Source organism: Halichoerus grypus, chromosome 4 (genome assembly GCF_964656455.1).
Source record: "Halichoerus grypus chromosome 4, mHalGry1.hap1.1, whole genome shotgun sequence".
In the NCBI taxonomy this organism is placed as follows: Eukaryota; Metazoa; Chordata; class Mammalia; order Carnivora; family Phocidae; genus Halichoerus; species Halichoerus grypus.
Window position 1 is genome coordinate 9,223,034 of NC_135715.1, and position 17,747 is coordinate 9,240,780.

Here is a 17,747-nt window from a genome sequence, read left to right on the forward strand (position 1 = left end):
GCCAGTAAGTGTCAAAGCAAGGACTGGAAGCTGCTCTGCCCGTCTCTGGGGCCTGTGCTTTTCCACGAGCTAGTCTGCTGGAGAAGATTGGAGGGCAGGGCAGGGAGGGGAAGGAGCCCCGCCCTGGGTAAATGATAGAACACTGTTCTTCATTATTCATCTTTTATATTAGAAACGAGCATCCATGTGGAAACTGGTACGGCAGAAGCTTAAAAAAAGGCTACTAACATTTTATAGCCCCTTATTCCTAAATTAAACTGATTTTCTATTTTTAGGGACATTCAAGCTGAGGTTGGTTCTCTGAGCTCCTTGGCTGAGAGAAAAGCAAGGTTATATTGGAATTATGCTTCACAGATTGAAATCGGTTCCCTTCTGTTTTATGAATGGATTGCAGTGAATATATTTGGCATTTTATAATTTTTCTTACCACTCCCATTATCTTTTTTCTAGCTCACTTTTCAAGTGACAGAGTGATTTATTGACTGTCTTTTAGAAGTTCCATTTCACTGAACAAATGGTGAATATAAAAATCTGCCACTTGACCTCACACTGACTCAGATATTCAAAAGCTTCGTTTGATTAAAAAGAATTCACAGAAGTGGAGACCAATAAATGTCAGATTATAAGAAAACTGAGAAAATTCCAAGATTTGTTCTTTTAAAAATCAGGAGGTAATCCAAATGACATTTTCTTTTAGGGTGACCAGAGGCTGGGTCTGCTTTCTCTTTGTAAATTACACATGGCTGTCTGCCATTGACTTCAATTATCTTCACCTAATGAAACCCAAACTCCTAGCACATTTCAAGAAACAGCCTCAATAAACATATCTTCTTTACTCTTCCTGCCAAAATGCAGAGCGGGTTACATACAGGGAGACTTGAATGTGTAGAGCAAGCATGTATTAGAAGGGGAAGCCCCAAACCAAAATTAAACTTCTTTATTCTTTTGGGAGTTGCTTAGTTATGAAAGGTCTGATAATTACTTATAAAAGCAAGAGACTGGAAAGAACCCAAATGACCCTCAATAGAGAACTGATTAAAAACAGCAACAACAATGAAAAATCCTCACTATGCCGCCTGCATTGTGTTAATTTTTTTTAGGTAGCATACTGGTATTGTACTTATGTGAGATAATGTCCATATTATTAGTAATGAGTATTGAAATATTTAGTGATAAAATGATATCACATCTGTGATTTTATTTAAAATTCTTTAGCTAAAATAAAAACAATATCTCATTTAAAAAAACAACAAAATAAGACAAGAAAACATCTAAAGGGGTAAAACTAAGTATGATGAAAAAGTTGATAAATTTTTAACTCTGAGTGGTGGGTACACTACATCAAAAACTAATGATGTAATGTATGGTGACTAACATAACATAGTAAAATAAAATTAAAAAAAAAGATTCTCTCCTGCACTCTCTCAAAAATAAATAAATAAATAAATAAATAAATAAATAAATAAATAAATAAAACTTCCTTTAAAAAAAGTATTCAAAACTGAAATATTTAAACACTGATTGAATCTAAGAATTAACAAGCTGCCTCTTGCCACTGGCTGAGGGATATATAACCAAGCATTTACATTCTTTACGGTGCTTCAGCATCCTTCTGTAAGAAGATGGATTGTTATAAACCTGGAACAAAGCCACCTAATATAGTACTCAGGCTTAACTTACTATAGGTTCATGGAAGTATCCCATAGATCAGGATAAGTAGTGTGACCTCATGGAAAACTGGGCTACACACCCCATAAATGGAGAATGTTCTTGTTCCCATTGGTCTTGGGGAATATTACTTGAAGCCTTCATTGCTTAAAGCAGTCAAGTCGCTATTTAACAGACATGATTCAGTTTAGACTGGTTGGGATTCTAGAAAAATGAGATCTTGTTATTTAAATACTGTTAATAAAAGATTGGAAAGAGCCTTTCAAATGTCTGACAGCTGCCTGATAAGGCTTTTATCCAGAAGTGGCCTCAGGTAAATGTGAAAGAAGGTACTAGTTTATGTCTGGAACCTTCACTCCCACTAAATCCTCCAGAACCATCTCCACACTCAACCTCATCCTGCCTCTTCCTGTACAGGGCTCAATGTGCATCGGGGGGACCCCAGCTGGGTCAGTACCACAGTCCCAAGCCACTCAGGACTTTGCTCCTCTCTCCTCCTGCTTACTTTATCCTACAAATAGCTACTTGGGAGATCCGTGAAATCCAGTGATGTGAAATAACTGCAATTTGGGGGGATTGAACTTGAGTCTAAATTAAAGTGGGGACACTGGAAAGGAGCTTAGAGGGTCCCAAGCACTAGTACCCTAGACTCCCAGCAGCAACAAACACAAGCCCTTCCTGGAGCTAATAATCCTGTTTGGCCTTCAGTTTCCCCAAAGATTTAAATCAACCGAATATGAGCTCGTAAGAAAAAAAACCATCAAACGCCCAAGAAAATAAATCACCATGAATGAAAGTCAGCAGAAACAACAAAAAAATTGAGCCAGGGCTCCAACATTTCAGATATTGGCATCATCAAACACAGAATATGAACTAGTTTATAAAATGTTTAAGAAAACAGAGTAAAATCTAAAAAAAAATCATTAAGAGGTGATCCAAAATGACCAGTTATATAAAAATATAATGATACCACATGACCAAGTTGGGGTGATCTCACAAATGCAATGTCAAATGGTACAGACCTACTATGGAAAATAGCTATTTTATAAAACTACACACGCACTTACAATGCAACCCAACAATGGCGCTCTTGGGCACCTTCCCCAGAGAAATGAAAACTTCCGTTTACTCATAAGTACATACATGAACGTTTATAGCAGTTTTATCCCTAATAGCCCCAGACTGGAAACAACTCAGGTGTCCTTTAGTGGGTGAATGACTAAACATGGCTGCATCTACATCACAGGCTACTCAGCAATAGAAAGGAAGCGACGACTGATACCTGCAACGATAGGATGAATCTCAAAGAAATTATGTTGAGTCAAAAGCCAATCCCTGAAGTTTATATGTTGTATGGTTGTGTTCAGACAACGTTTTCAACATGACATTTTATATAGAGAGAACGCATTAGTGGTTGCCAGGGGTTCGAGAGAGGTTGAGCAGTTGGGAGGAAGGGATGCTGATGTGCCTATAAACTGAGAGCATGAGGGATTCTTTTGGGGACCGAATTTTTGTCTGTCTTGTATATGGTGGTGGCTACATGGGTGAATCTACGTGTGATAAAATTGCATAGAACTAAACACACATACATGTGCATATAAAACTGGTGGAATTCGAATTAGATGCATGCATTTCATTAAGATCAATTTCCTAGTTGTGATATTGTACAGTAGTTATGAAGATGTTACCACCTGGGGAAATGAGGTGAAGCATATACAGTGTTTCTCTGTGTTATTTCTTATAGATGTGTGTAAACCTACAATTATCTCAAGATGAAAAATTTAATTAAAAAAACAAAAAACTATATATCTTTTTAAAGCAACGAAAATGGAAGGTACATTGCCATAACTGTAACAAAATATGTGCATTATCTATATGGACAAAATTATTAAACTGTATTAGCAGACAACTGGAAAAGATATAAATAAATGGAAAGATAATACACATTTACGGATTGAAAGACAATATCGTAAAGATAATATTGAAGGTAGAAATCCAATCTCAATAAAAATTCCAAAAGAATTTGTTAGGGAAGTTGACAAGCAGACTCTAAAATTTAAAAGCCCAAAAATATTAAAATACCTCCAAGAGGAATAAGATGGAGGTACTTATGCTACCAAATTTGAGGACTTCCAATAAAGCCATGGAAATCAGTATCATATGCTTATGGTCAGACACAGACAAATTACCTAATGGAAAAAAGTCATGTACACATGCAAATTTCTTTATAATAGTGCAACACATAGTGGATTTCTCTGGAAGAAACTGACTATTAGTAAGTTTCATTGGATACTTGGTTATCTAAATAAAAACTGAAATTAAATTACTACTTTATACCTTTCACTAAACTAAATACTTAAATACGAAAAATTGTAGAAGAAAATATAGGAAAATATTTTATGACATAGGGAGTAAGAAAAAATTTCTTAAACATGATACAAAAGGTATTAACATGCAGAAAAGATTGATAAATTTGGCAAAATTAAAATCAAGAACTTTGGTTCACCAAGACCCTGTAAAGAAAATGAAAATAAAAGTTCAAACTGGCCGAAAATATTCATGATGTATAAAATCAATAAAACATTAGTAATCAGAATACCTAAGAACTACAAACCAAATAGAGTATGTCAAATCAGTAGAAAAATTAGCAACATATAGAATAGGCATTATACAGAAAAGGAAATACAAATGTCCAATGAACTTACGAAAAGTTGCTCAGTCTTAATCAGAAAATGTCATTTCAGACAACAACGACATACCATTTTTGTATCACTAGATTGGAAGAAGCAAAGAACCTGTTAACATTTATTAGTGAGGACATGGAATAACGGATAATTTTTACACACTGCTGTTATGAAAAAGTGTAAACTGCATTGTGATGAGCACTGGGTGTTATACGCAACTAATGAATCATTGAACACTACATCAAAAACTTATGATGTACTATATGTTGGCTAACTGAACATAATTAAAAAAATTGTAAACTGCTATTATCACTTTGGCCGTGTGGCAACAATTCCACTGTTAGACTACACTTAGAGAACTTTTTGCTCCTATGTCAGGAGGTGTGCATATAGGCTCCCTTTACCACATTGTTTGCAGTATCAAAAAGTGAAGTTAATATAAATGGTTACTGATAAGAAAAAGATGCACTGTTGTATATTTCATGCAGTGAAATAGCACATAGCAGAGAAAATGAATGAAATATAGCTACATTGAAAAACTTCAATGAATCTTAAAAAAAATTATATTGGGTGAAAAAAGCAAGCCGTGTAGCCAACTTTAATGTCACCAGTTTTATAAACCTTTAAGGCAAATAAAATTAAAAGTTATATTCACTGTATATGGTTACATTATTTTTTAAAGCAGAAATAAATGCATAATCCAGGGCAATGGTTGCTTTTGAGTGAGGGGGAGACACAGGTGGATCCCTGGAAATAACATGGGGAAGCATGAGATATTGAAGATGTAAGCCTCTTGGCAATATTCTAGATCTTAAGTTATGAGTTTAGAGTGATTTGTTTTAATGTTTTGCTTCATAACTTACATATGTGTTCTATATTTTTCATATTTCAGATATTAAATAATACATTCTAAATAAAAAATGGTCCATTATAGAAAAGTACAAAACAAAATTTCAAAAAGAGAAGTTCAAATGTCAATGAAAATTCACGTCCCTCAAGAGAATGAAAAGGCAAGTCACGGACTGGGAGAAAATATTTGCAGAAGATGTATCTGATAAATGACTATTATCCAAAACATACAAGGAGCTCTTAAAACTCAACAATAAGAAAACAACCCAACTAAGAAATGAGCCAAAGACCTTAACAGACACCTCACCAAAGAAGATATATGCAGATGGCAAATAAGCATATGAAAAGATGCTTTACATAATATGTCTTCAGGGAAATGTCAATTAAAATGGGATACCACTAAGCATCTATTACAATGGCCAAAATCCAGAACGCTGACAACACCAAATGCTGATGAGGATGTGGAGCAATAGAAACTCTTATTCGTTGCTGGTTAGAGTACAACATGGTATAGCCATTTTGAAAGACAGTTTGGCAGTTTCTTATAAAGCTATCCACACTCTTACAACATGATCCAGCAATTGCACTCCTTAGAGTTGAAAACCCAAAAGAGTTGAAAACTTATATTGACACAAAACCCTGCACGCAGATGTTTATGGTAGTTTAATGCATAATTGCCCAAACTTGGAAGCAACCGAGATCCTTTAGTAGATGAATGGATGAATAAAGTGGTACATCCAGACAGTAGAATATTATTTAGTGCCAAAAATAAATGAGCTGTCGAGTCATGAAAAGACATTGAGGAAACTTAAATAGGTGTCACTAAGGGAAAGAAGCTAATCCGAGAAGGTTCCACACCATATGATTCCAACTCTATGACAGTTTCAGGAAAGACAAAACTATGGAAACAGTGGAAAGATCAGTGGTTTCCAGGGGCTGGGGCGAGGGATGAGTAGGTGGAGCACAGAGGATTTTTTAGGCCAGTGAAACTATTCTGTACAACACTGTAATGGTGAGTATATATCATCGTACATTTGTCAAAACCTATAGAATGTAGAATACCAAGAGTGAACCCTAATGTAAACTATGGATTTAGGGGTGATAATGATGTGTTGGTGAAAGTTTATGGATTGTAACAAATGTGCTAGTCTGGTGCGGGATGTTGATATGTGGGGGGGCTGTGCATGTGTGTGAGAATGGGGGTATATTGGAACTTTTCGCTGTGAACCTAAAACTGCTCTAAAAAATAAAGCGGTAATGTACCAGTGTTAATTTCTTGATTGAATTGCGGATATGTGAGAGGATGTCCTTATATCCAGGAACAGCAGTGATAGGGCATCATGTCAGCAACCCGCACTCAAATATCAGGGGGAAAAAATTGTACTTGCAATTTCTCTTTAAATTTTGAGATCATTTCAGAATTAAAAAAAAAAATTTTTTTTTAAATGAAACCGATCATGATCAGTGTTCTAATGGGAAATGTCAGGGTTTTCAGTGTTTTTTTTTTTTTTTTGTCCGCTTTTCTTGTTTCCCCAAGTTAGGGGCATGTAGACTCCTAGTCACTTTGCAAATCTGCAAGGCCCCAGGGAAGCAATTATTCTCAATCTGGTGTTCACTTCAGATGGCCACCTTTTCTTCAGGGCTGACTCAGGTTGCTGACCCAGTGAGTAAGAGCCTCCCCCAGGAGACAAGTTATAAATGGCCATCTGCCCAGGTGCAATTCTTTTTTTAAGGTTTCCATTTCTGTGTTCTAAAATATAGGGATGTCAGATATAGGTATGAGGGCATTTCAGGCCATTCCCAGTCAGGCAAAATGACGAGAGTCTCAAACTGTCCATCATGCACCTTCCTTCCTCCCCCAGCGATGCTTTTGGCATTTCCCAACCCCCCTCGCCTCCAGTAAGCCTTCTCTGTCTGTGCCACCTTCCTTCCTGCATGGGCCCAACTCAGGCGGACCACCCTTCTGAGCAGCCAGAGTCCTGTGCTTGCCATGGATGGTCTACTTTTGGGAACTTTCTGGGGTTCTTCTCTTTTCTTTTTCATGGTTGCACAAAAAGTGGTTTATTGCTTTTAGAACAAAATAAGATGCTTTCAGAACTTTTGTTAGTGAAGAAAAACTGTTAAAACTTGAAAACTTTTCTGAAACAGTATTTTGTCAGCTGATGGAAGTTGGCACTTCAACGGAGACAACTTCCCACTTGCAAGTGTGGGGCCCGAGCTGTCCGTAGACACGGCTAACCTAGAAGCGGGGCTTGCACCTGTCGCCTGCGTACTGAGCGTCAGGTCTGAGCTCCCTGCCCTGACGTCCACGGCACTCCTTCTTATCCAGCACCCACTCCTGGCTCTTCCTCACCACCCCGCACCTCGCAATTCTCTGTGGGACCCTGTTGAGGTGAGTTTATTTGTGAGGTGTAACTTGTGGGGCGGGCAGGGAGCCAAGCTATTTTTGGGGCACCACAGGCTAGGATCAGCTCATGAGAGCCTGGCACCATCCAAGGAGAGCTAGAGGTCCCATGCCCAGTGCTGGCCTTCAGACCCTAGTCTGGCTATGGGGTCAGCAGGCCTGGGATAGACCAAGTGGGGGCTCCCAGCAACTACAGGTGTCTGAGACTGGAAAACAAGGCTGCCAGCTCATTGCAAGCCCCAACAATGATCCTCAAGGGCTGATCTTGGCCTCCAGCCCTGGCTGAGGAGAAAAGGGACCCTTCACAGTCCCATGGGAGAGAGGCCGGGCCTGGGTTTCTTTTCTTAATGGAGATTTACCTCTGAATATAAATTGAGTTTACTATAAGCCTAATGAACACAAGCTGGACTTAAATCTAGACATGGGTCTAGTGTGAGACTGAGTGGCTTTCTCCCTGGTGGGAGAGCCTGCAGGAGGAAGGTAGAGGAACGTTGAGTTGGGTTTGGAGCCCTGGCTGTTGTAGGTGAAGCCACTGCTTGTAGGACTCTTAATTACCCCTGTCATGTGTCAAGCCTTTGGGAAAAATTGGTTTCACTTTATGGTTAAGGCTTGGATGTTGATTGTTAAGGGATGGAACAGTGAGCAAGAAGAGCTTCTCAACCAAGGCTGAGGGCAAAGTTAGGGAAAGTTGGTCATGAGAAGTAAACGGATTCTTATCTTTGTTCTGTTTTTCTAACTTTTCTGCAATGATATACAGTGCTTTTATAATCAGGAAAATATAAATATTCGAGAACTATACAGATACACAGTCCAATAGTTAGTTGCATGGTAAGCGTTTCAGGTCAGAGGGAGTCCCACAGGGAAGCTATTTTTGGACGAGCATCTACAGAGTAGTAGATGCTCCTTTTTCTAATTCTAATGTAATAACACTAGATATAGAAACATTTTTTGCTCTTGAAAAATAAAATCAAACTTGCCCTTTGCATTAATAATGCCCAATGATGTCAGTTTTGAGAGCGTGATTGACAATGAAAAAGTAAATTCAATATAGATTCAGTGGTAACTTTAATGAGAAATTGTTATTTACTCCAAATACTAGTCCTGTACCAATAATGCAGTGAAAAGCGGTTCAATTTTCCTTAAAAGATATGTTGTGTTTGTTTCTAAGTCTAAAAGTGAGTCGCTATTTTGAATTAATTTTGCAACACTCTCACTTCATAGTTTTCCTTTTCTTCTTTTAAAGTTGGTCAAAAATTAATTGTGTCATTCAATTGGAGCATTAATATTGCAGGAGACGCCAAGGCATTCTGCAAACTTAGAGATCGTTTAAATGTAACTCTTGAGTTGGCTGGACACTTACTATTAATTATTTAGAGGCTTTTTGAGTTTTTCTATCAAAATCTTAGTCATTGTTCAAAATGTATCATTTATAGTTCTTCTTTCAGTTGCTCATTATTTATTCATGAAACTCACTTTGGGTTTCCGCTATGTGCCGTATATGCTTCGGTAAATAAGAATTGGCACTTGTCTTCAGAGAGGTTACAGTCTAGGAGAGGAGATAAGGTGCATATGAGAAATGACTATATACATTAGACAGTGAGAAGTCCAGCAAGAGTTAAGATAGGTTACGTGGTGGTCGTATAGTGAGTGTGGTGGGGAAAGAGATAGTGAGGCTCTTCTCAGGGAAAGGAAGAATATGGCAAAGGAAGGAAGGCAAGAACCTGAGGTATGACGTGAGAACAGAGAGTAGAGGCTACAGCTTACATAGAAGAACTGTTACGGCCTCTGACCACGCTGGTTTATGTAAAGTGAGTGATAGGTTTGTGGGCTTCATGGTTCGTGTTCCATAATAACCTCAAACCCGTTACAGTTAACAGGTAGGTTTCTGGGTGACATGGTAGACATATACTAATAAGGTAGCCCTTTCACTTCGTTGGGAAATGGGCTTCATATGTTCTGTTCATGAGCTATTTCACTCTCTCTCAGTCATTGATGAAGTAGGGTCCTTTTTTTTTTTTATCTTCACACCTGCAATGGTCAGTTTTACATGTCAACTTGGCTAGGCTACTTTCCCAGTCACTCAATTAAACATTAGTTAAGGTGTTGTGGTGAAGGTATTTTGTAGATGTAAAGTCCATAATTGGTTGATTTTAAGGAAGGATGATTGTCCTAGATAATCTGGTTGGGTTTGATTCAATCCACTGAAATGTTCTAAAAGCAGAACTGAGGCTTCTCAGAGAGAAGAAATCCTGTCTGTGGACTGGAGCTTCAGCTAGTGCCCTTCCTGACACACCCCCAAACCCCCCATGGATTTCAGACTTGGCTTGCTGACTCCTATAGGCACAGAAGCAAATTCATTTCAGCAAATCTCTTAATATTTATCTCCTACTGGTTCTGCTTTGTTGGTTGAACTCTGACTGATATGATACCCAACATGAAGATTCTTACACTCCCTTTTCTAATTATGCTCCTTGGTTTCCTTTACTGAAAATTTCTCTTTCCTAGTGGTCTGAGAGATGTCAAATTCTCCAACTTTTCTTTTCCCAGGATTTGTATATTTTATACTGAGAGCTCCTAAACTCATGATTTGATTTTTAACAAGTTAATTTTACTCTATTTCTTTATTCTTACTATCTAGTGATTGTTGTTTCTAGTATGTTCTTTCTCTCTTTCATATCCATCAGTTTCTGTTTTACTCCTAGGAATTAAGTTCTACAGGAGCAGGGTCTTTAACTGGTTCATTTATGTTTGCCAAGCACCAAGAACCAAGTGCCTGGCACCTAGGAGATATTCATTATATGTTTACTGAATGAATGAATGATATTTCTTTGTAAATATCCATCTTTACATTTATATGATGCTCGTACGATGATAACATCATTACATAAAACATTTATTTCTGTCTTCACTGTGAAGTTTGTTGGTGGCAGGCAGCTGTTTTGGGTTAGCAAATCTGCTTCGAAGATCCAAACTCTCCTTTGGGTTTGTAATCCCAAGATCTAGACATGGGGTCAGATATAAGGTAACTAGTTACTGGCTGTAGATCTGAGCAATTCCCTCAATTCAGCCTAAACACAGGTAATTTAACCTCTGTTCATTGAATACCTGCATTTATCTCTCAATCAGTTCCAAACTCAGAGACAATTCAAGAGGGATTTATTAATTATATCCCCCAAACCCTGCAACATGCATTTATGGAACAAATCTATTTTTGGTCTTTTCTGGGAATAACATGCTTTTTTGAGGGGAGAACCTATTGCTCTTCCAACATGAAAATTTTTGTTCTAGTGGGAACTGTCAATCATATAGTATTCAGTCCTTCTGTCCTCAAAGATGGGTGCACGACCCAAGTCAGAGTTCTTCCCAGGGATTTTTTTTTTTTTTAAATTGGAGCTAAGGAAAGTAAGCCTGTTCTTCCCTTGTGTCATTCTGATATATTTTATATTTTCCTTCTTTTTCATAAAAGCTTAAGATAGTGATAGGCCATCTTTCTGCAAAATTAGTTATGAATTTTGGAAAGGCATCTGGAGGCAATTCTAGAGTTAATTGACTAAGCATGCTATTGATCCTGTGGTGCCACCAATTGAAATGAGAAATACTAGGTTCAAAAAGGCCCCAGTGCAGATTCTTATAGAATTTTCTTTAGTAATGCCAAAGATGTAAGAGTAGGGAAGTGAGCTAGGAGGAGGTGAGCTAGGAGGAGGATTCCTAGCTAAATTTTAAACTTTCTAAGTGGTTCAGATAGTAAGCAATAAGATGTCATTCAGTCTGGATTGTTGAAAACAGATTCAAAGAGAATTATACCAGCCACTGTTTTCTGTCTAATAAACATACCAACTTTCTCAGGTGAATAATCTTTGGTTACTGTCCTTAGAAGCCTCCCTAGGATTTCCCAATCTGGTGCTACATTGGGCATCCTCTGGTAGTCTCTTCTCTTGGTTCTCAACTGAATCTGATGCTCACTCTGCATTTCTTTAATATCAACTTCTTCAGGCCATAAACCCTGCCGGGTACAATAATACCCACATTCTTTTACCAGACATAATATTACTTAGGTCTCTTTAGTGGTTTAAATCTTTCAAATTGTTCTCTGGTAATAAAATAGGAATGTATTTTCATTTGGGAAAACATAAAGATTTATAGTCTTTTGAAATACTGGGCTTGTCTTACTTTCATTCAATACAATATTTATCACTTTTGGTCATTAGAACATAATGTTCATCTCAAAGAAAGTCAATACTTTTATATGCCTTTGAACATGAAGTGCTGTTAGATTCTAAAACTGATTCAAGTAGACAATAGAGTGACTAAGCAATGGGATTTTGCCTCTTCTTTGAAAATCTCCCACTTGTAGAACTCTGTGATTTATGAGCCAAGCTGAAAAGGTTATTAATCTCTCTGGTAATCAGATAATTATAGCAAAATGTACCTTAGTTAGAACCTGGCAGAGGGATATTTGAAGTCAAGTGTAGGCAAAATCAGGGGAAACAAAGCAAACATTGAAGCCTTTCAGACGTATATAATCAAATCCATTTTGTTCAGAACGAGGAGCATAAAAGTAACCCTCTCTTCTGGCCTGGTCTCTACTACCCCTTCTGTTCTTTTGACACTGGCACATGTTTTGTCAAATACATTGTGAAGGTAGCATCATTCCTCCCTTCTTGAATGTCTGTTGCTTGCCCGGCACTGTGCTGGGAATCTGCTGCGTACAAACATGAGGAAAGCAGTTTCTTCTGATGGGGAGCTTGTGATGTCCTGGGGGAGACAGGCATGTACAAAGTGTATAAGACAGATGCTGTAAGTGTGTCCTCTTCTGCCTTGAGGAAAGGGCCAGCTATGGTGTCTCACACTGTTGAGGGATCTGGGCCTGGTGGGGCCACTAGAGGTGGGCCAGGAGGAAGGCTAAGGCTGAACCAAAATGGCTGCCGTCCGAGACTGAGAGCAGATCTCAGGAGGGGACATAAAATGAGAAGCTAAGAGCTGGGGAATGCTGGCATATGATGGACATGAGCAACATGTCAGGAAGAAGGCAGGAATCTACACATACGGCCACAGTTAGGATTCAGGTACAGAGATTTTTTTTTTTTTATTCATTGAAATTGGTTTTTTTTAACTTTTAAATTGAAATATACATAGAAAAGAGTACACAAATCATAAAATATACTTCAGTGAGGTCCAACACCTGTGTAACCTTGAGCAAGGTCAGACCATAGAAGATTACCAGCACTTAAGAAGGACCCTCTCCGCCACCACCCAGCAAACCCCCTCAGTCTTTATTATCTTCCCCCCGCACACACTGTTCCCATATTTGATTGGTTTTGAAATGCATATAAGGGGAAACATAAAGTATGTATTCTTCCATGTTTGGCTTCTTTTACTCAGCATTATGATTTTAGTACCTAAGCCTTATTGTTGCATTTAGCAGAATTTCATTCTTTTTCATTGATGCAAAATTTTCCATCGTATGAATTTACAGAGATTTTCTATACTTTCTACTGTAGATAGATATTTGGATTGTTTCCAGTCTGGGGTCTAATACAAATGTTTCTATAATAAACATTTTGTACATTTATTTACTATATCTGCACGTGTTCCTGTTGGCTGAGTCACAAGGGTATGCATAGGACAACTTGAGTAGATTTTGTCAGGATTTTCCCAAGAGCTTATATTAATTACATTCCCTCCACTAGTTGTGTTTGTCAGATCCTATTGTTCTACAACCTTGTCCACACCTGGGATTGTCAGATCTTGTATTTTTAGCCTAGTGTGTGTGCTGTGCTATGCCATTATAGTTTTCATTTGCTTTTCCATAATTATGAATGAGGTTGGACATCTTTTCATATATGTATTGACAGGATATCCTCTTTGGTGAAATGCCCATTCAAGTTTCTCATGATTTTTCTATTGGATTGTTTTTTTTTCTTATTAATTTGAAGGCATTCTTTATAGATTCTGCATATGAAACCTTTATTAGTCTTGTGTTCCAAATAGCCATTCCTTCTATGTTCCTCAAATTTGCACTGTCTTGATGTCTTTTGATAAACATTTTCTTTATTTTAATGGGGTCCAATTTATCAGTCTTTTCCATCTTGGTTAGTATTTTTTGTGTCCCTTAAAAATAGAACCACCCTATGATCCAGCAATTGCACTACTAGGTATTTACCCAAAGTACACAAAAATACAGATTCAAAGGGGTACATGTGTCCTGATGTTTATAGCAGCATTATCAATCATAGCCAAACCATGGAGCGAGGCCAAATGTCCATTGACTGATGAATGGATAAAGAAGATGTGGTATATATATATATATATATATATATATATATATATATATATGGTATATATATATATATACCATATATATATATATATATATATATATATATATATATATATACACAATGGAATATTACTCAGCCATCAAAAAGAATGAAATCTTGCCATTCACAATGATGTGGGTGGAACTAGAGGGTATTATGCTAAGGAAAATAAGTCAGTCAGAGAAAGACAAATACCATATGATTTCACTCATATGTGGAATTTAAGAAACAAAATGGATGAACATATGGGAGGGGGGAAAAGAGAGAGGGAAACAAACCGTAAGAGACTCTTAAGGATAGAGAACAAACAGAGGGTTGATGGAGGGAGGTGGGTGGGGGATGGGCTAGATGGGGGTTGGATACTCAGGAGGGTACTTGTCTTTTTGAGCACTGGGTGTTGTATGTAAGTGATGAATCACTGAATTCTACTCCTGAAACCAATATTGCACTGTATGTTAAATTACTAGAATTTAGATAAAAGTTTGAAGAAAAAAATTATTTTCTGTGTCCCACTTAAGAAAAGTTTTCCTATGCCAAAGTCTTCAAGTTTTATTGTTTTGCTTTTCACATTTAGACATAAATTCATCTAGACTTTACATTGGGGACAAGTTTAATTTTTTTTTTCATATAGATATCCAATTGACCCAGATCATTTATTGACAAGATTGTCTTTTCCAAAGGGGAAAAAAAAAAGTTTGTCTTTTCCTACCGTTCTGCCATGCCACATGTACTAAAAATCAAGAGTCCAGGGGGTGCCTGGGTGACTCAATTGGTTAAGCATCTGCCTTCGACTCAGGTCATGATCCCAGGATCCTGAGATCGAGCCCTATGGTGGGCTCTGGCTCAGCGGGGAGCCTGCTTCTCCCTCTCCCATTCCCCCTACTTGTGCTCTCTCTCTTTCTGTCAAATAAATAAATAATATCTTAAAAAAAAAATCAAGAGTCCATATATGTGTGGATGTATTGCTGGACTCTATTCTGCCCCAATGCTATATTTATCTATCCTGATGTCAACACCACTCTGTCTTAATTACTGAAGTTGTATAGTATGTTTTCATATGTAGCTAGGTAAATTCTCCCACTTTATTCTTACTCTTTAAGATTGCTTTAACTAGGGCGCCTGGGTGGCTCAGTTGGTTAAGCGACTGCCTTCGGCTCAGGTCATGATCCTGGAGTCCCGGGATCGAGTCCCGCATCGGGCTCCCTGCTCGGCAGGGAGTCTGCTTCTCCCTCTGACCCTCCCTCCTCTCATGTGCTTGCTCTCTCATTCTCTCTCTCTCAAATAAATAAATAAATAAATCTTTAAAAAAAAAAAAAAAAAAAAAAAAAAAAAGATTGCTTTAACTATTCTTGGCCCTTTGCATTTCTATGAAAATATTAGAATTTGATGATCAATTTATGCTAAAAAAACCTGTCAGTGCTTGGTTTAGGATTTCATTGAATCTGCATATCAATTTAGGTAGAATTAACATCTTTAGTATTGTTCTTCAGTTCATAACATGACATATCCCCCCCATTTGTTTAGGTCTTCTTTAATTTTTCTCAAAAGTGTTTTATAACTTTCTGGCTTGAAGTTTTGAACATATTTGGTTAGATTTATTCCTAAATTATTTTTTTCTTGAGTTTTTTATTCTTATATTTAATTCTTTTTTTTAAAAAACATTTTATTTATTTATTTTGATGGAGAGAGAGAGAGACAGTGAGAGAGGGAACACAAGCAGGAGGAGTAGGAGAGGAAGAAGCAGGTTTCCCGCCGAGCAAGGAGCCCGATGCGGGGCTCGATCCCAGGACCCTGAGACCATGACCTGAGCCGAAGGCAGTTGCTTAACGACTGAGCCACCCAGGCGCCCCCGTATATCTAATTCTTGAACTCATACAGAAAAGTACATATACCATAAGTGTGTGTAGCTTTGTGAATTTTCACAAATCAAACACAACCGTGTAGCCAGCACTCAGATCAAGGAACAGAATATTTCCGGCACCTTAGAAATGTGTTTAAGGAATAGATACATAAGAAAATACCCTGAAGATATTCCCTGATGTTTTTGCTTCAGACTTTATTGTTTAACCTTTTGGTTTACAAGTCTCCCACTAGTTTACAAAAACCTATTGGATTACAGATCCATGTGGAGGTAGATGCCAAATTAATTTTTTTCTTATATATGTCCAGTTGACCCAGCACTATTTATTGAAACAATCATCCTTTCCCTCTACATTGCAAAGTTACCTATGTCATCAAGCAGGTGGTTATATATGTGTGGTTCTTTTTCTGGACTCTGTGCAGTTCCATAAGCGAGTTTGTCTCTCCTTGCACCAATTCCATACTTTGTATTTCTGTATCTTCATAAAAGGTCTTAATATGTGATAGTACAAGGTATCCAGCTTTGTTGTTCTTTAAAATTGTCTATACTTGGCACATTGCATTCCCATATAAATTTTAGAATCAAATAATTGGTTTCAATAAATAAATAAATAAATAAATAAATAAATAAAACTCCATTGGATTTTAATTGACTCTCTTGTATTAGTTACCTATGTGCTGCCTAACAAAATATAAATTATCTCAAACGTAGCGGTTTAAAACAACAATATTTATTATCTTACATTTATTATTTGGGCGTGGCTTAGCTGGATCCTTTGGTTCAGGCTCTCTAGCAGGCTTCAATGAAGGTATCAGCTGAGACTGTAGTCATTTCAAAGCTCAACTGGGGAAGAATCTACTTTTAACCTGGCTCCATGATTGTTCGTTATGTGGGCTGCTCCAAGATGGCAGATCGCTTCATCAAAGCATGCAAGCTGAGAAGGCAATAGAGAGAAATGACAGCAAGATGGAAATCACTGTCTTTTTTAACATTAATGGAAGTGACATCCCATCAGTTTTCAATAGGACACTTTTATTTTACTATGGTAAAAGATACATAACATAAAATTACCATCTTAACCATTTTTTTTCCTGAGACAGAGAGCGCGCAAGAAAAGGGAGAAGCAGGCTCCCTGGTGAGAAAGGAGCCCAATGCGGGATTTGAACTCAGGACCCTAGGACCATAACCTGAGCCAAAGGCAGACGCTTAACCGACTGAGCCACCCAGGCATCCCCCATCTTAACCATTTTTAAGTGTGTAGTTCAGCAATATTTAGTATATTCACATTGTAGTGTTGTTACACATCTCTAGAACTTTTTCATCTTGCAACAATGAAACTCTATGCCTGTTGAACACTAATTTTCAAACTCTTGGTAAGCACTCTTCTACTTTCTCTCTATATAATTTTGACTATTTTTAGACATTTCATATGAGTAGAATCATACATTTGTTCTTTTTAAAAAGATTTTTATTTATTTATTTGTCAGAGAGAGAGAGAGAGCACAAGCAGGGGGAGCTGCAGAGGGAGAGGGAGGAGCAGGATCCCTGCTGAGCAAGGAGCCCGATGTGGGACTCGATCCCACGATCCCAAGATCATGACCTGAGCCAAAGGCAGAGGCCCAACCGACTGAGCCACCCAGGCGTCCCACATTTGTTCTTTTGTGACTGGCTTACATCACTTTTGCCATATTATATTTACTAGACACAAGTCATTAGGCTAAAGTCTCCATCAAGCGGAGGGTAGCAAACAAAAGTGGAAATAGTTGGAGATGGGAATTATTTGGATCATTGTTGTTGAGTTTAAGCATTTTTATATGTTCTGAATTCTAGACCATCATCAGATATACGTTTTGCAAATATTTTATCCCATTATGTACAATCTCTTTTCACCTTCTACTCTTCTTTTATGCACAAAGGTTTTTAATTTTGATGAAGTCTAATCTATCTGTTTTTTCTTTTGT

General features: G+C 37.6%; 1 non-coding gene across 1 annotated transcript; it reads right to left on the reverse strand.

Annotated features, from left to right (window-relative positions):
• Positions 1-7,799: 7,799 nt before the first annotated feature.
• Positions 7,800-7,931, reverse strand: LOC118551970 (small Cajal body-specific RNA 20). Its single transcript, XR_004925315.1, has one exon.
• Positions 7,932-17,747: the final 9,816 nt, after the last annotated feature.